This window comes from Schistocerca nitens, chromosome 3 (assembly GCF_023898315.1).
Source record: "Schistocerca nitens isolate TAMUIC-IGC-003100 chromosome 3, iqSchNite1.1, whole genome shotgun sequence".
Classification (NCBI taxonomy): Eukaryota; Metazoa; Arthropoda; class Insecta; order Orthoptera; family Acrididae; genus Schistocerca; species Schistocerca nitens.
Genome location: NC_064616.1, coordinates 547,317,249 through 547,337,679, shown reverse-complemented (window position 1 = coordinate 547,337,679; position 20,431 = coordinate 547,317,249).

The window sequence follows — 20,431 nt, the reverse complement described above, 5'->3', positions numbered from 1 at the left end:
TGGCGGCTCACCTCCAACTGCGCAACGCTACGCGCTGTTCACATCCATCTGCCAAACACTACAATGGCAGACAACAATGCAAACTAGCCACAGACTGCACACAGCACAGCCAGTGATTTTCATACAGGGCGCTACGTGGCGTTACCAATATAAGAACCTAAACAGCCTACTTACACGTGTTATTTTCAAACAACTTAAAAAAAACATGTAAGAATAAAAATCAACAGTTAAAGTTATATGGTGTCAGATTACAGGATTAGTAAAGAAGAAATATATACAAATAACATTACATCAAATATAACAGAATTTGGTATAACACAGTAACCGCCAAATTAAATACATAAATAGTGGTAATTATACAATGTATGTCACAATATAGCAAGTCAAAATGCCATGAAAAAGATTACGTGTTATAACTTTTTTTTTTTTCGGGTGCAGACTAACAAGATTTTATCGTATTTAACAGCGTGATGATACACACTTCTAATTCGTCCCGTTGGGACATGTGAACACTTTATATAAATTAAAAAAATCATCGTCATTGTGAAAGCTGAATGTCTTAAAAACACATTGTGGAGCAAAGATCGTTTAGCGCACTCGTGAGTAAAAACTACTGTCACAATTTGCAAAGAATTATTTATATGTTGGATAGAGACAAGTGTACGAAATACTCTAGCTTAGTAGATACCTCCATTATCGCACCTATTGTTTATAGAAGAATTTCTCGTACGATACAAACAGAACTTGGGTATAAGGAAAGAGTGTTCTCTTTAAGGTATGAAAGCTTTGTCCCAAAAAAATAGATCACACTCTAGTTACAACCCTTTCGCACAAGCGGTGGGTCAGAATCCATCATACATTTACAGTTGATACATGTTTTTTAAGTTGTTTGAAAATAACACGCCAGCTCATGTTGGGAAGATGTGCATTTCCCCATTCTTTTTTGCTATGCGTTTTTTAATGTACAATTTTAAAATTGAAATATTCAATTAATGATTTGCAAGTTCACGTTGGCATTTTGTGGTAATATTGCCAAATAGAGTATTGTTACGTCTTCACGTGACACACACCACATATAGGGCGTTCCAAGACCCTGTCACACCGAGGTCTGCTGTACAGGTGAATGTAAACAGCGGCTTCAGTTATTGTGATTGTTTCTCAGTTTTAGTAACTGATAATAACTTGATATCAGTGCCTATGAGTTTAATTTGTACACCACAGGTATGTTCATTCCAACAGTTGGTTTATGCTCAGGTGTAATTGAGGTTTTTGTTTTTTATTCACTGATCGCTATGTGAAATTTTTAACTTTCAGCACTGAAGATCATCACTATGTGATTGAAAATCGATTTTGCTATCAATAAACCATCAATATTACGGCCAGCGCTGACCTTCCTTTTAATATAAAAATTGCCGCTCCTTGACACCTTTCGATTTGTGGCTGTGAGACTGGTTGAAAGGCGAAGTCTACATAAGCAAATTAAATACAAGAGACCAACTGTTGGCTTGGATTATTAATAGTGATGTCCCCATAAAACTCGTGTTGTGAAAAGAGTTAAAAACAAGATTGAAGTGGGATGTGGAATTTAAGAAAATCAAATTCAGAATTATCATTTGCCTTTCCTTAACACTTTCGAGAGTATTTGTCTTGGTTACATTTTTTCATCAGCACCACTGCAACAAATAAATCTGTGCACAAATTAAAGAGAACACTTTATTGGAAACAGTCTATAGTACCACATTCTAAAATATTTGTGGTAGATGAGTTCCTGTCGTTACCTAGGTATGCATTTATTCCAATTCTGTAAGTCAATTGTTATTCCCCTCTCTCTACTTATCTGCTTTTCCCCAGTCTATCTGCCCATCTATTCCTCCCCTCTTTGTACATCTGCTCCTTCCTCCTCTGTCCATCTCCTCCTTCGCTCTCTTATTCCATTCCCTCCTGCCCCCTCTATCTCCAGGCACCCTCACCCGCAACAAGGCGACTGTCCAATCCAACGAGACGAAATCTGCCCTTATTTTTTTTTTATTCAGGAAGGTTACACCGAAAGAAAGACAATGTCAAAATTTTAGCTACTTAGACACGCTGTAGCCTATAGCCTTGCTGCAGTGATAACACCGGTTCCCGTCACATCACCGAAGTTAAGCGCTGTCGGGTTGGGCTAGGACTTGGGTGGGTGACCATCCGGTCTGCCGAACGATGTTGACAAGCGGGGTGTACTCAGCCCTTGTGAAGCAAACTGAGGAGCTACTTGATTGAGAAGTTGCGGCTCCTGTCTCGCAAACTGACAAACGGCCGAGAGAGCGGTGTGCTCACTACATGCCCCTTCACATCCGCATTCAGTGACGCCTGTGGGCCGAGAATGACGCGGCGGCCTGTCGGTACCGTTGGCCTTCATGGCCGGTTTTGGTGGAATTTACTTTAGTTTTAAGACACACAATAAGTATTTAAGAAATGGTGAAGTTTGTCAAATTCGTAGCTTTCGAGATGACAGGAGAACTGTATACCCCTGGCGTTACTTTATCAGACAGCACATGCGCAACACGGTGGGTACCCATTCTTGGTTGACGGAACATCGGTATACAGGTAACTTGGCAAAACGCGGTCATAATTTAAGGTAATTTCTGTTTTCATTGGTAGTTTCTCTGACACAATTGTCCACAGCTACTATTCGCTCTAATTTAATATCCATAGTTATTAGCAGTTGGCCTTTGTTGTATAGCTAAGTGTTAAGAATGGAGATGAAACTGAATTGATATTCTATGGGATTTCTTCGTATATACTCGATGATAGCCTCTGGCTTTGTGCGCAATAATGTGCAATCCAATTAATCGTTTCGACCTCGCAAAGATAAAATATGAAGAACGTGGTTTGCAGTCAAAATCATTCATTTCTGCTGAAGATATATACATGTCTTATTTATTAGTTAACTCCTTCTACATCCATCCGAATGATGTCGACATTTCGTTAGAAATTGCTTGAACATTGGAAGAAACAGGATATTCTCTGAATTGTGATTCTAACGGTGATATTTTGCTAATTAAAGTCGGGGAACAAAAACACAGTATCTTCCATGCTCAAAGCAACCATGTACAGTATAAGCTTTCAGTGAAAAATAACAGGCTATATATTTTTAGTTAAACGACAGAAGGAGGAAACACTTGCACATAATCGGTGTGTAAGACGGTTTAGTTTCGTAAAATATGAATAAGAAATTTCTAAACGTATAAAATAATGCACAAAAATAAAACACGCAAAAGTGTGAGACTAAAACCAATCGAACAATTTGGAACACCTCTTGAGAGTCAGTGCACTATTTTTGGGGGAGATCCAGGAGACTGGACCCTCTGAATTGCAAATGGGATGAACATTACTGACTTATAGTCTTACGAAATTTGTCTGAATTGAATCTGCAGAGGAGATATCATTAATAAGTAGTACTCTAGAGACATTCGTAGCTGATGTGAAGATGGAGCTTCTTGTTGTCCCGTAAAATGCTGTTTATAAAGCCAATCAGTCAGATTCAAGGCAAAGCTCACTTAACTATTTCAAGTGAAAAAGGGGCAACGACGTCTGCAAAGCCGATGAAACCTATCACACATCAGTACTCAACAGTACCGATGATAAATATCAGTTGTTTATCGTTTCCACTGTTTTGTATCTCTTTCCAGGAATATCAAGGCAAATAAGGACCAACAATTTTAAAAAGGACTGGTAACTTACAAAAATCTTGTAATCGACGTAAGCAAATCTGTAATAATGGGAGAGAATAACTTACAATGTTACACCCGAAACTTCTCATTACTATTTAAAGCAAATAATTTATTGCTTTTGTTGGACTCTTGGCTTGGACGTAACGACACCTCTGTCCTTAGGAGGGCGATGAAAAGACTGTTAACGTAATTGGCATTCCACAGGGAATTTACAGTGTGATTCAACCTCTGGATAAAAAAATTTTCGACAGAATTGACGGAGGACATCGAAAATGTTCAAAGAAGGGCAGATCGTTTTGTATTATCGCAAAATAGGGGAGAGAGTGCCACGAATATGACACGTGAGCTAGGATGGCGGTCATTCAAACAAAGAAGTTTTTCGTAGCGGTAGGACCTTCTCATGAAATTTCCGTCATCTTTCTCCTCCGAATGCGAAATTATTTTCTTTTGACGCCCACCGACGTAGGAAAGGATCATCGCAATAAAATAGAAGAAAATAGAGGTCGCACCGACGGATTTAAATTCTAGTTGTTCTCACGCACTGTTTGTGACTGGAATGGCAGAGAAATAGCTTAAAGGTGTTTCGATGAATCCTATGCTGGACACTTTAATTGCGAAAAGTAGAGCAGTCATGTGGATGTAAAAGAAGCACATCTGTTTATTTCGACAACAGGACCCTGTTTCTTTTTTTTCAATACGTAGTTTTCTCTCCTCAGCAGTTGTGTCTTAATTTTTAATCAGTCTATTTTGTGTTTAGCAGTAGCGTCAATGTTAAAACTACATCTGTGCTGGTCGCCGGATCTAAATTAATTTTATTTGGTTACAAAGCTTGCAAAGCTGACAGCATACTCTTCTCTTTCCATTCCGGTAATCTCTATAAAAAACAATGCGACATTAATTCTAAAGACGATAGTACGTAGAAACATGTTTCCAGAGAAGCTGAATATCTGCCAATTATATGAACGTTGTGTTTGCTGGTGCTTGAGACAGCCTTGGACGCATATCCGTGTCAACTGGGAGTTTTTTCTGGTGCAAAAAGTCACCCTTTAATTATCATTTCAAAAGAATCCGCAGAAGCTCATTTTCTAAGCCCTGTTCGTAATCTTCGGAAATGAAATCATCTCAATAAATATTTGCAGTATTCGCATTAACAGGGTCAGTTCTTTTACAGCGTGACACTCGTTTGAGCTGTAGTTCTCATATCTTTAAGTAATCGATGGTAAGAGACATCCGCAGTTTTATATGAAACATTTTTGCATTCAGTAGTAGCACAATAATTTCTAATTTTGCTCATATTATGACAATTCGACCAGCAAGAAGAGTAGATAATATGAAATTCATCCTATTAATTTAATTCGACCAGCACAAAGAATAGCTAATATGAACTTCATTCTATTAATTTTAATGGGGAATTTGAGAATTTGTGCGCATTAATAACGCACGCGTAGCGTTCTCGCCACCAGCTTCTCGTTTCCAGTATTCCGAACGGCTACACGCCGTTTCTTTCAGGGCCAATGATATTTAAGGGCCATGTACCGAACTTGTGATGTCACACTTGTGAGCTAATCCGCCACACTTCGTAAACGCGAATCTCCGTGCAGGGCCGATGGGAAATCAATATTTAATTGAAAAGTTGTCCAACAAAGGTCTTAATTTCGTCGTATGCTATCGAGAACTTCCAAGCACGTAACCACGCATTCAGGAATTACAAAATTCGTCTCAAATAGTTACTCGCTTCCCGCCGGAGATGGCTGATGGCACTCATAAGACCTGTAGTGCCACGTGCTGTGACACACGCGCCACTGCCTGTCTTTGTTGTGGGCCTCAGTTTCGCCAGCAGACTGCGCGAGTGGAGCCCCTCCACGCCCACACCGGCATGATGGCCAACACAAAAGGTCTACTGCCATCTCTGCATAAGGGTTAGTATTCACTAAAGTGAGGTGTCGCAGGATGTGGGTACTGCGATGTTTGCGTACGTCTGGTTAGGATTAACCATTAATACGCGCTCATCTGGAGATAGATTGGTCGAAATCTGACGAAGGGTAGCGGTTTGAAGGGCAGAGGGAAAAAAGTGCCAAAGCAAGAGCTAAGGGAAAAAAACCTCTGCGAAAGTTAGGTCGGGCGGCAAGAGCAGTAGCGGTTGTCTTGCTGCCTGCGATAGGTTGTGCAAGGATAGGCTTTGTTAGTAGTGGGTATCATGCATGTCGATACCTTGACGTTGTGCGTTTGTGCTGCTCGGCGGCTGGCGCTGGGTGCTGGTACAGAGTCCTCGTTCAGCGTCCTGCAACCTGCAACAGTTAGGTTTGTTATCGGTCTTGTGTCCGATAGGTCATATACCGGAGGCACAGTGTGAGGGAGTGTTGGCAGATTGTTCGTGCGTCTGTGGGCGAGCTCGTCGGTGTCCCTGCTGTGGCCTGTTGGTCGGCTCTAATAGCAGCTGGTAGTTGCCAGTCAGTGTTGCTGATATGCAGGGGCTTACCGACGTTTGTCGCTGTTTGCGTGCGTTAGTTTACCATAGGTGGTTATGCCCTAGCTAGCAGTGTCTTTGGCCGCTTGTGTTTCCACCTGTGGTTGTGATCGTAGTTTCCCAGACTCGCCCTCGCGCTTCTCAACCGCTCTTCGCTAGCACTGTCCTTTGTTTTGAACGGTATGTTACATCGAGGAGTGCGAGTGTTAAGTTGCTGTTTACGTTTAAAGGATGACTTTCTCCCGGAAACGTATTGGGCGTGTATGTAGTGTTATCGGTCTACAGTGTTGGTGTTTGCGCAGTAGTTTCGGTCTGCGTGTGAACAGAACTGCTTCGCACTTGTCGACGTTTACTTTAATACGCCATCGCTCCAGCCAAGGCTCAGCTGTTCTGAGTGCTGTCTGTATTCGTGAGTTGATGTTCGACGGTTTCCAGTCTTGCGCGAGGATGGCTGTGTCATCCGCGTAGACGGCTAACGTCGTGTTTCGTGTCGCTGGGAAGTCATTAATGTACAGGTTAAACAAGATGGGCCCTAGGATGCTTCCTTGGGGTACTCCAGCTTGGATACCGTGTTGTGTTGATTGTTTATCCTGCACGTTAGTGTTGAAACATCTGTTCGTGAGATATGAGTGTATGAGACGTACGAGTCCGTCCGGGAAACCAGCTTCGCTTAGTTTGCGTATGAGTCCGTTGTGCCAGAGACGATCGAAAGCCTTTTCGATGTCTAGGAACACGGCCCCTGTGGCTTTGTTCATGTTGTAGCCGTGTGTTATATGTTCGACTACGCGGAGGAGTTGTTGTGTTGTCGAGTGGTGATTCCTAAAGCCGAATTGCTCCGGTCTTAGGGTGTCGTTGGCGATGCAATGCCTAGTGATACGTTTTAGAATTACCTTCTCAACAATCTTGCTGAGCGAGCACAGCAGACTAATGGGTCGGTAATTTTGTGGGAGGGAGTGGTCTTTCCCTGGCTTCCTGAACATCAGGACCTTGGCCGCCTTCCAAAAGTCAGGGAAGTGTTGGTGTGTCAGGATAGCATTCGTTAAGTGTGTGAGGTATTCTACGGCTTTATCCGTGAACTCCTGGAGGACACGGTTTTGAATGCCATCAGGCCCAGGGGCTTTTCTAGCGTTGGTGTACTTGATAGCCCATGTGACTTCATTTGTGCTAGTACGTCTTATTTCGTTGCGCGAGGGCTGGGCTACAAGTCGTGTAACCTCCTGGTCCGTTTCAAGTGTGACTGCTGGGACTGAAGGAACCAGATTCGGCATATAGGACGCTGCAAGTGTTGTGGCCATAAGCTCTGTCTTCTCCGTCGCGGAGTAGGCTGGGCCGTCTGGTCCTTGTAAAGTGGGAATGTAATGTTTCTCCCTGGTGAAGTGTCTGGCCAGCTGCCACACGCCAGGACGTGTGGTATCCAGCCCAGCGAGTTTCTGTCCCCATTGTTCGTTTCTGAATGTTTGAATTTTATTCCGTATTATGCCCTGGAGTCTGTTGACGTGCAGTTTATAGAACGGGCGCCTGGTACGCTGCCAGTATCTCCTGAGGCGGTTCCTCATTGAGATAAGGCCCAGGATTTCCTGGGGCAGGGCAGTCGAGTGTTGTCTTGGTGTTGTAAATGGAATGGCGTCAGTCATTGCGTCTTGGACGGCAGTTGTGAGAGCCTCCACAGCCTCATCGATTTGCTGTGTGTTGTTAATTCCGTGGGTGTCAGGAATGCGACTATCAAGCGTTTCCTTGAACAGTGTCCAATTCGCACGCTTGTAGTTAAGCATCCTGCGTGGTTCGATGTCCTGCAGTGTCTCTTCCATGTGCAGTATTACAGGCATGTGGTCTGAGTCCAGATCGTTTTCAACCGTTAGGTTGAGTGTGCATGTGATGCCCTTTATGAGGGCTATGTCTAACACGTCTGGCCTATGTCGGGCCTGTGTAGGCACGAACGTGGGAACGTCCGGTCCAAGTATAATGTAGTTTCGGCCTAGTGCGTGTTCGTACAATTTCTTGCCGTTGGAGGTTCGTATTCGTGAGTTCCAATCAGGGTGTTTTGCGTTGAGGTCTCCAGCGGCTATTACCCGCGGTGCTATGTTGAGTACTGTGCTGATATCGCATGTTACTATGTTTTTAGGAGGATTGTATAGCGATACTAGTGTGGTGTTGGCTCCGTTGAACTTGACCCTGACGGCCGTAGCCTCTAGTCTTTCAAGTGCTGGGAGCTCGATGTTCGTGTGATCGATGTCTCTGTGTATGATGATTGCCGTGCCGCCTCCGCTCCTGCCATCCGCTCGGTCGGTACGATAGACGCAATAACCTGGGAAGTTTAGTTGTTTGCGAGGCGTAAGCAGTGTTTCGTTCACAAGAGCGATTCGGATACCCTTTCGCTCCATGAACGCGGCCATCTCGGCTTTTTTGCTTGCGGTCCCGTTGGCATTCCAAAACAGGATCTGTGGGACCGCTGGCTCTGGGGTACACAGAGGCCGTTGTTATGAGCCTCGATTTTCCGCCATGTTCTCCGGATCTGAACACATGCGACTCCTTTTTGTTGGGCTATATTAAACACAAGGTGTTCAGCAATAACCCCAAAACCATTGCTGAGCTGAAAAGAGTCATACAGGAGGTCATCGACAGCATCGATGTCCCGACACTTCAGCGGATCTTCCAGAATTTAGCTATTAGTCTGCGCCACATCATTGCCAATGATGACAGTCATATCGAACACATCATAACCTAAATCTGATTATATGTAGTAACGTTTACATGTTGATTAAAGTGTGTGCACTGCGTACTTAGTAACTAGTTTACGTTTCTTTTCATTTAGTTCAATAATTGTCAGCCTATACTGCTAGAAAGGTATCCCCGTCACGTTTTCCAAGTTTGCACGTAACGGCATCTGCTTCAACAGCTTTGTTCTTGAAGGGGGCTTAAAGGCATTGCAGAACTGGCTTCAGGATTGAGGAACTTGAAGTCTTTCACTACTGTGCCAAACAAGTTACGTGCTTTAATTTGAAGTAGAAATACCACCAACATTGACAAATACAGCCAGTCCGGTATCTACCAACTTACTTCCAACTGCTGTCAATCTGTGTATGTGGGTCGAACATTCAGGAATTTCAGAACCAGGTTTATAGAACATCTTAGAGCACTGAAAAGCAATAGCTCACATTCAACATTCGCAGACTACCAGATAGCACACAATCACCACCCAACAAACATTGAAACTGTCTTACACATCCTAGAACTACTAGGAGCTTATACCAAAAATTAACTATAGAAGAAAACTATCAAATGCAGAAACAAGTAGACCAAGGAAAGAAAGTACTAAATGAATTCACATTACTGTGCAATGAAACCCTCTGTGTTGTAATTGTATAATAACTATAAAAATAACACCCACACCAAAACAACTCATGAGAAGAAAGAAGTTCATCTCTCTCTCTCTCTCTCTCTCTCTCTCTCTCTCTCTCTCTCTCTATATATATATATATATATATATATATATATATATATATATATATATATATACGGTCGCATGCTCACACAAACCAACCACCACAATCCTGCGCGCCTCATCTAGCCAAACACGCTATGAAACAAATGTAAATTTCGTCCCTGTCATGTCACCTACAGTATTACAGTCAATCACAATAACAAAGCCATGTCTCCGCAATATTCTTTCTCTCAGGAGAGCTAGTTCTGCAAGATTCGCAGGAGAGCTTCTGTAAAGTTTGGTAGGTAGCAGACGAGGTTCTGGCAGAAGTAAAGCTGTGAGGAGAGGGCGTGAGTCGTGCTTGGGTAGCTCAGTTGTTAGAGCACTTGCCCGCGAAAGGCAAAGGTCCCGAGTTCGTGTCTCGGCCTGGCACACAGTTTTAATCTACCAGTAAGTTTCATATCAGCGCACACTCCGCTGCAGAGTGAAAATCTCATTCTGGAAACAAAGATGCAGTCTGAATTACTTTTCTACGATGGTCAACTACTGGAAGAGTGCACGTATTGCTTAACTAACAACTGACTCCTAAATATGACAGTGGGCTCTTAAATTAAGTGTCACAATACCTAACGTTATTGGCACTTCGATCTTAGCCATACTTGAAGCTATTTTACACGGGGTACAAAGGGCAAACTATAATCACCCAACATTTCCAGTAATGCAGCACCTCAGCAACAGCATTTCGGGAAGGAGGGGTGAGGAGAAGATAATAAATCGTGTTCTGCAGTAGAAAAACTTAACTCACGTTATTGCCTCACTAAAATAAATTTTTGGATTGGTTTTATATACTTGCAGTTATGTACCACTGGTGTTCTATACACCAGCATTACCGTTTCTGACCCTTTAGCAAATAAATCCTTACCAAAAGTGATACATTTTCAAAAGATCGTTAAATCATCATACACTTGAACATTAGATTTTCACAATATGCAAGAGGAACTTCACAATGCGTGAAATAGGAAATACATACCGGATGATTGTAATTAAACTTTTCCTATTTAACACACTATAGGAAGGAAACTAATTTACGTAAGGGTACCAAACTTCGTAGCAATAATGTCCAGCGTATGGGGAGCATGATTTTTATGAGTCACAGTGCTGTCGTCGCGTTCCAACTATGGTCACCAGGTGCCGTTAACAGTCAACGTGATTCGTAGTTGCGCACACCTGACCAGTCGCACTGCATTTGTTGACGTGTCAACATGAGCTTTCATGCAAGATGGGGCCCCACCACACATCACTCGTGGAGTTCACCTGCTTCTCCGAAACATATGTGGAAACGATCGAATTATCAGTCGATCGTTTCCAAATGTTTGGCCGGCACAATCACCTGACCTCACTTCCTGTGGTTTCTGGTTGTGGGACTATCTGAAGGACGGTGTGTACCAGGGGACGATTGGTTGGTTTAAAAGAGGGGGAAGGGACCAAACTGCTAGGTCATCGGTACCTTGTTCTGAATAAAACAATTCCACAAGGTTGAGAGTAAAACAAGAGAGATTGACAACACAAAACGGAGAGAAAAGAAAAACCACAAGAAAAACGGAAGGGTAACAAACACTTAAATGGACTAAAGAGGAGATGAAAACTACAGAAACGGATGAATCTGGTAAAAGAGATGAAAACTACAAAACAGATTGCCATGGATGGCTGACCATGGGAAGAAAAAGGAGAAGCCAGCCACTCTGCAACACATTAAAACCTCCACTCTAAAAGCACTAGGCTGGAGGATACAGGGGGACAAAGGACACGAGATAAAACTTACATCAAATGATAAAACCCTCCCTCACGAATGAAACGTAAAACTGAATCACTCGATGAGGTGTTATCAGGTAAAATTAGCGGCAACGAGACCGGTAACCGAAGATTTCGTTGCAGGGCCGTCAAAGTGGGACAGTGGACCAGAATATGGGCCACTGTCAACCGGGCGCCGCATTGACACTGAGCCTGATCTTCACAGCGCAGGAGGTAGCCGTGGGTCGCCAAAGCGTGGCCAATGTGGAGCCGGCAGAGAACCACAGAGTCCCTGCAAGAGGCCTGCATGGAGGACTGCCATACACTCGTAGTCTCCTTAATGACACGCAGTTTGTTGTGCGTACTGTGAGGTAATGGGTGAGTAGTGGCGCCCTGAAAATATTCTAAGTTTGGAATTGGCGTGGCCGCGCGGGGGCCTCTCGGCGGCCACGGCTCGTCGGTGCCGTATGGTGCCGAACGTTAGCGGGGGCTAGAGGGGTAGCCCCAGCGCATGGTCCAGGCCAACCACATGGCTGGGAATTCCATGTTACGCTTTGATGAGGACTGTGCTTTGTGTCGATGAAGGAGATGTGTATGTTGGGATTGCCAAAAATGGAGGACTTTGTGAAACCATAATGGCAGACGTTACACAGCTCATGTAGAAATTAATAACAGCCAGAGGGATCATGATATTTTAAAAAGAAACATGTACATAACCGTTATTTGCATGACGATTCTGATTGTGTAATCAGATTTTCAACATCTTTATTAGTTTAAAATTTACTATCTGACTGTAAATAACACAAATACCACCCAGCAACGTATTTCCAAAATCTAAACGGTTCCTCCAATTTTGTCGATCGACGTGCCTTTAGAAAGATGTTAGTGTAACCTTAACTGATATATGTAACTTGAATGCTGTATGAGTTATTAAAGGTCAAAGTGGCCGATTACTGTTAATCATGTCAGACTATAAGTACTCCACAGTTACACAAAAAAACGGTAGCAGCATGCTTATAAATATATTTATTCGTGTATGTCTTTGTTTATATCCAATATATACTATTCATGAAGAAATTGGTTAAATATTTACTGTGTATTAGTAAGCAAAGAGACATTAGGCTACTGGCCTACCTGTTGTTTCTATTTCTTTGATAAATGTTTATTTGATTTGTTTATGTATTTAATAATGCGTGTTAGAGCGTGTTTATGATCCAGCGGTAGGAATATTTATTTAATTTCAAATTATTTAAATGTAAAAGCAGGATTTTGTATATGTTTTAATATGTGTTTGAGTGTGCGTTGGCTTGAAGACATGGTGGGAGCACTCTAGCCAATCACAGCGCTCGATAGGGAAGAGACTGTATGCAAGAGAGGGAGGAGCATAGAGTGCTAGACAGGACAGACAGTGCTGGACGGGAGGCAGCGACGGGCGGTCTGGGGAAAGACTTGAAGTGTGGAGCAGTTTACGTGTGGCCACGAGAGATGGTAGTAGTGTCGACGTGTGCACTTGTGAGATTTTCGTGGCTTCTGCAGTGAAGACGTAGTATACGTTTAGAAGTGAATATCTCGTGAGTTATGTTATTGCTCATAACTAATTACGTCCAGTAGGAATCTATTGTTTCCCTGTTATTCAACTTATATTTCATTTAATTGCTGGACCATCGACACCAATAAGTGTTTTTCAGTAATAAAAGGCATTCTTGAAGGTACTTCTGATATCGCACTCATCATTTAAAGTCATTAAAATAGTACCTGCAGATTTTATTTAATTGCAGTCTTTGAATTTTAAATTTCTATGTAACATTCAAAATTCGCAATTGCAAAGTGATAGGAAACTTCTACCATTCGATTCATGTGTATATTCATATTGTATACTGTAGACTCAGCAGTATTTGGCTTGTAAAGCGGCAACTACGTATCCCAGCCCCTAGACAACGTAACCAGCCAAAACTTTTAATATTTCAACTCTGAGTCTGAGGGTACGTAGTTGAGGGCCACATCACTCATCACATTTTGTTTTTTGAAAGCCCGTAATTGGGGGCTCGTCCGGGATTTGTGCCCTGAAAAGTGGTAATTCCTTTACTGTCTGCTATTCAGTCAACAATGTGAAGTGTGAAAACCTTTGCAAAACCAGTAGAGATTCCTTTACAGTGAACCTCTCACAAAACACAGTGTGAGATCGTTTTTTCTTCCAAAGTAGGTTTCTGGATTTAGTGAAATTACGCAGTAATTTTCCCAACTAACACATGCTATCGCTAGAGGTCCTAATCTGTCACATTAAAGGCAATTTGCGTGGTGGCTAGGAGTCTAAAAAAGTTTAAGTGCAGGGAAAAGTAGCGGTTAGCGCATTTAGCAGACGGCGGTATCAGAAATGGTTGGAACACGCAGTAACCAGTGGCAGCTACAGTTACTTAGGACGAGTTCTCCAGTGGCGGACGCAGTTCAACAGCAGTACGACAGCAACTTCTTCGTGTACTCCAGGGCAGTCTTCATTGTCACTTCTACTACAACTGACGGCATCATCATGGCAGAGAGATCCATCTCAGATCAGACAAGTGCCTGCGCAAATAGTGAGACAGTGTTTAATTCTGAAGTTCAAGCTCCACTTATAGATCTCGCGAATATAAAACAGTCACCTAGTATGTGTAATTCTGAAAACGGAAGTGAGCCGGTTAGTCTCAGATCAGAGCGCGAGAGTGTAACTAGAAGGAATCCAGGGAAGGGGAAAGAATGTAGGGGAGATATGATGTCTCAGCCAATGCAAATGATCCAGGGATTGGGAAATAATATGAATACAATGGCAAATAATAGCAGTACAATTCGAACAGTTATGGATACAATTTGGACTGATAAGGGTACAATGTATTGGTTCCGCTATGAAAGAGGAAGGTGCAAAAATTATCGGTAATCTAGAAATAGCAATATATGATAAATTAAAATGTGTCCGAGTGGATACGGGGAAAATTACAGACGACGTTGTAATAGGAAAATCTAAAATCGAATCAGTGGAAAAAGATTTTGGGGAAAAAATGGATAAGATACAGACGGAACTTGGGGGCAGGGTAAGCGACTGAATAAAAGCACAAGATACTAATGAATGCGATGTAAATTTAGCAATTAGTGACATTGCCAATCGTGTAGGTGAGGGGGAGAAAAAAGTGGGCAAAATTAAAGATAAAATAGAGTCCAGTATCACTAGTGAAAATGAATTTAAAAAACAAATACAACACATAAAAAGTGATCTGAATTCGTTAGCCGCCCAACAAGCCACGCTGGTTATAAATATTTCTTGGGCAAATACCGGACCTGCGAAATGTTACACAGATGATGGAAGATATCACTCAGAAAATTTATTAGTTCGTGTAGGGACGCCTTTGTTCTCGGCATGTCGGACAAAGCGAAACTAAAATACATTAAATGGCATTTGGAGGGAGACCCACAGTCTTGGGCAAATATTAAATGTAGTTCGTGCGAATCGTACGAAGAGTTTGAAAAGTGTTTTTTGGATGCATTTTGGAGCAAGGCAAAACAAACAAGGATCCAAAATGAATTTTTAATCGTGCCAAGTTACAGGTACGGTAATGGGACGATGAGAGATTTTTGCAAGCGCGAACGTGGCAAGCTTATGCATGTGAAACATCTGTTGGGGGTTTTAACGGAAATCACCTCCTTAAAAAGGCGATTACCCGAAAATTTGCGGTTGTATCTTGTTCATAGTCCATGTGATTCCATGGACGAATTTCTAGAATATGTAGAAAAATTAGAGAGGGTTTTGAAGTTCAAACCTCAGAGCAAACCGGGTGGTAGTTATCAAAATGGGAATCCTAATAATCATCACCAAAATAATAATCGTGAGAGGAATCAAAGGAATTCTCATGGAGATAGTAGATGGAAGGAGGAGAACGATCGGAGAACGAAAGGGAGTGATAACTTCAGTGAATAGGACCCAAGTAAAGAACGCAGATTTGAAGGGGGAAATTCGCGCGAAGTGCAATCGCTTAACAACCGGTCGGGAAACTGATGTTCGCTTCATCTCAGATTTGGCGATGGTGATCTGAACAGGCGATGGAAAGGACTGGAGATAATGGTAATGGTAATGGTAGGTTTGGAGAAAGGCAACAAATATGTAATATGGAGTACGTTAATGAGAAAGGCTATATAAATGCAGGCGCTAACAGGGGAAGCATAGATTTGTGAGAGATTTAAGTAAAAGTAATGGGAATAAATTTGCTGGGAATGATGTAAGTTATGGATGTGTAATGAATGTGAGTGTGAATGGTGATGAATGGAAAGATTCAGTGGTTGAAAAAGAAGTAAAAAAGGAGATGAATTATGTGAAAGCAAATTGTGTGGAGGGTTCTCAAGAGGTATTAGCAAATAGTAGCAATTGCAGTAAGTAAGGTGTCGTAGTAGCAAGTATTTGTGAATCGGCGAAAAACGTCGATGTTAGTGAAGGCGGCTTAGCTTTGGTCTCGCCAGCTGCAAGAGAGGGTGATTGTGTTCCGGCAGAAAGAATTAATTTTACTAAGGGAGGCTTACCATTGCTCTCGCCAGCAGTTGAAGTTAAAAATGTATCGGCGGAAGTAGATGATTTCTGTTCAAAGGAACAGTGTAATGTTAATTTATGTAATGATGTAAAAGATACTGATAGCGATATTTCGGAGGAAGGAATTTATGCGTTTCTAGTTACGAATGAAGGCGAAACGAAACTTATTGGTGAATGTGTGGATCTAAAACGTTTGTCAGAGTTTGAATGTGAGAATGTATGTAAAGTAGGATTGGTGGTTAATCTGGATGAAGAGTGTGTAAAAATGGCCGTCTATGCTGATTGTTGTCGAATCACATCGGAATGTAACAATTCTGGAAGTCCCAAAACTGTACGAGAAGGTAGCAGCAATTTGCGTAATCTAGTGGCGGAGGATAAAGTTGTGTACGATTCACGTAATGTTAATTTGTCGACGGAGGAAAGTAAGGTTTCTGACGTGAATTTTCTGTTGATTTAAATGGTGTATCAGCAGATAAGGTTGCTGAGAAGAATATTTACGGCGATGATGGCTTAGGCATCGATGTATTGTTTTAGGACGATAAAGCGTTTAACAGTGAATTGATGTGTAGTTTCGTTGAAGCTGCAAGTGTCGATATTTTGGAGCGGAGAAACAGTAAAGTTGTGCATGCTGTGGGTAGTGAATCGGCGAAAGGTGTGGGAGAACTAACAGAAAATTTGCAGAAGGCTGAAGTGAATAGTGTGGATGAGGGTAATTTGTGTAATGAAGTTCGTACGAACTGGTATATGAAGGAGGAGTGTGATTTTAGTGTGACTGATATGCGTTCGTACGGTAGAAAATTACGGTCATTACCGCCGCATATGTGGTAAAGAGAGAAGTTTAAAATTGTTAGAGGTTTAGAAAACGGAAGGAAGGAATTTGGGGCGAAGGAAATATTTAATGAATTATTTTTGGATGAACATGAGACTGAAGGATGGATAGAACAGGATATGTGTACGCTAGAATGGGAAGACAAGGGACGAGATGTAGAAAACGATTTATTAAGGTAAAAATATTTGGAAAGAAAGGAAATGGTAAATGTACAGAAAATTATTGAAATAAAAGTTGGCAAAGAAATGGTAGATGCACTTCTAGATTCAAGTAGTAATGTCTCAGCAGTGTGGTAAAGGCAAGGACTCCAGTTTGGAAAGAAGGGGTGGTCCACGAACTGCAATTGGAAGCCCATACCTTGGCCGCCAATGCAGGAGATGAACGGCCATAGGTGGCAAATGGATACGGTAATTCCAATGCGCAGGAGACTTACGAACGTGTGCAATGTGACTGGCCAGCAGTTGTGCACGCCTATCCTGCAATGGAAAGACTCCGGCCTCCACCAAGACGCTGGTTACCTGGCTCGTCCTAAAAGCTCCTGTCCCTAGGCGAAAGCCACAATGGTGCACTGGTTCGAGTAAACGCCAAAACATAAACCATACATACATAGTCATGGCGGGATTGAACAAGGGCTCTGTAGTGCTGCAGCAGCGTAGAGCGTTATGCACCCCAGCTGGTGGTGCTCAGGCAGCGCCTATTAGACTGTGAGGGTCCGACTGCTGATCAGTTCCAGTCATTCCAGCTGGAAGGAGGTACACAGCTCGTGTTGTCTCTAGTTCAACCATGCCTAGACGGTCAATACCACGGTTATATCGAGTCCGCATTGTTACTTTGTGACAGGAAGGGCTCTCAACAAGGGAAGTGTCCAGGTGTCTCGGAGTGAACCAAAGCGATGTTGTTGGGACATGGACAGATACAGAGAGGTAGAAACTGTCGATTACATTCCTCGCTCAGGCCGCCCAAGGGATAGTACTGCAGTGGATGACCGCTGCCTACGGATTATGGCTCGGAGAAACCCTGACAGCAACCCCACCATGATGAATAATGCTTTTCGTGCAGCCACATAATATCGTGTTATGACTGAGACTATGCGCTACAGGCTGCTTGATGCGCAACTTTACTCCCGACGTCCATGGCGAGGTCCATCTTTGCAACCGCGAATCAATGAAAAGCGGTACAGATGGGCCCAACAACATGCCGAATGGACCGCTTGTGTTTGGCATCACGTTCTATTCACCGATGGTGTCAGCATGTGCCTTCAAGCAGACAATCGTCGGAGACGTGTTTGGAGGCAACACATCAGGCTGAACGCTTTAGACACACTGTCCAGCTAGTGCATCAATGTGGAGGTTCCCTGCAGTTTGGGGATGGAATTATGTGGGGCCGACGCACGCCGCTGGTCGTCATGGAAGGTGCCGTAACGGCTGTACGATACGTGAATGCCATCCCCCGATAGAGAAACCATATCGGTAGCATATTGGCGAGGCATTTGTGTTCATGGACGCAATTCGCGCCCCCATCGTGCGCATCTTGTGAATGACTTCCTTCAGGATAACGACATCGCTCGACTAGAGCGGCCAGTATGTTTTCCAGACATGAACCCTATTGAAAATGCCTGAGATTGATTGAAAACGGCTGTTTATGGATGAGGTGACCCACCAACCACTCTGAAGGATCTACGCCGAGTCGCCTTTGGGGAGTGGGACAATCTGGACCAAAAGTGCCTTGATGAACTTGTGGATAGTATGCCATGACGAATGCAGGCATGCATCAATGCAAGAAGAGGTGTTACTGGGTATTAGAAGTACCGGTGTGTACAGCAATCTGGACAACCAACCTCTGATGGTCTCGTTGTATGGTGGTACAACATGCAATTTGTGGTTTTCATGAGCCATAGAAAGGGCGGAAATTATGTTTATGTTAATCTCTATTCCAATTTTGTGTACAAGTTCCGGAACTCTCGGAACGGAGGTGATGCAAAACTTCTGTTGATGTGTGTATGTGAGCACCGATTACTGAGCATACCCACAATGTTTGTGACCTGCGAAGTATACAGGAAGCACTACAGCACTCTGAATACTCTCAGTTCAATTATAACTACCCAATATCTTTGAAAGTAAACAGTTATATATTGTGAGAGTGCATGTGTCTGTACAGTTCACGTCAAACTGCCAAACACATAAATGTATGTGATCGTTATGGACGAAGGTTCTTGTGTCCTATGAAACAAGCAAATACAATGTAAGTATATTTGGTGGCACTCTGTATTTTGAATAATTACGATCCGTAGGCACAATATTTAAAACATCTCTTTACTTAAATTAGGAAATGTAAGAACGTAATACTAAGAATTTCATGTATAAGTGCTTGATTTTAAGTTTTACAGTTAGAACAGTTAATGACTCTCCTGTAAGCGATGCTAGCAAGTGCTGACATAAACACGTCTATGACATAAATGGATAAACTGCGATTCCTCGCTCAATTTGTTCAAGTCTGTAGCCAATTGTTTTCACATCTGCGGTGACGTCACACCTCAACTTAACACGAGTTATATAAACTCTTATGGAAGCTAGCGCACGCAAGGCCACTGTGAAAGAACGGTAAGCAGCCACTGCTTCCGGCTCGCTTTATCGGGAATACTGACTGTGCTGTATAGGACTGTCGAAATGGAGTGCTGAGCGGATAACTATTATTGACTTAAACTTTGCACTGCCAAATTTTAAAATTAGCTTGCTAGAGATACTCAGCCAGTGCATGTTGTGGACATGCACATTCATAAAACTTCCCCGTGAAATATAGGACACGTCCTGAATAACAGACAATGAATGAATCTATATACAAAATGCACACAGATGTGACGAAAGCCATGGAATACCTCCTAATGTCGTGTCAGACCTACTTTTGCCCGACATAGTGCAGCGACTGGAAGTAACATGGACTCAACATGTCGCTGGAAGTCCCTTGCAGAAATATGGAATCATGCTGCCTGTGTAACAGCCGATAATTCCTTAAGTGTTGCCTGTGCCAGAATTTGTGTATGAAATGACCTCTCGATTATATCACATGAATGTTCGATGGAATTCATGTCGGGCGATCTGGGTAAACAAATCATTCGCTCTAAATGTCCAGAATATTCTTTGTTACGGTGTAAAGTCAAGCACCGTCACGTCAGTCGGGAACGACAAAGAAGAGAAGGCTATGAGAAGAAGTCAGCCAATCGCACGCTGACCAGCCCCCTAAGCAATACACACCAGAAGAAGAATTGGAGTTGCTATTTTCACTACCTAGCGATCCTCAGTATTCTGAAATAGGAAGTGATGAAGCACCAAAAGATGAATTTGTTCCTGACGTTGATGAGTGTTTGGTTCCACAACCTAATATCAATAACAATGCAAACAATTCTTGCTCTGTGGACGTCGATATTTCTAGTGACGGTCTTCGCTCAAGCAGTATATGCCTCCCAAGCCAGTAAAACGAGGATACAAGGTATGGCGTTTAGCAGATTCAAAGACTGGCTATGTCATAAGATTTGAGAAGAAGGCAGCCAATCGCACGATGACCAGCCCTCTTCCAGGACGACAACGCGACAGCAGCAGCCCCTATGTGAAGACAAGATAAGCGCCGCGCCCGACTGGTGGCTGTCAGTCAGATAGCAGCGTCA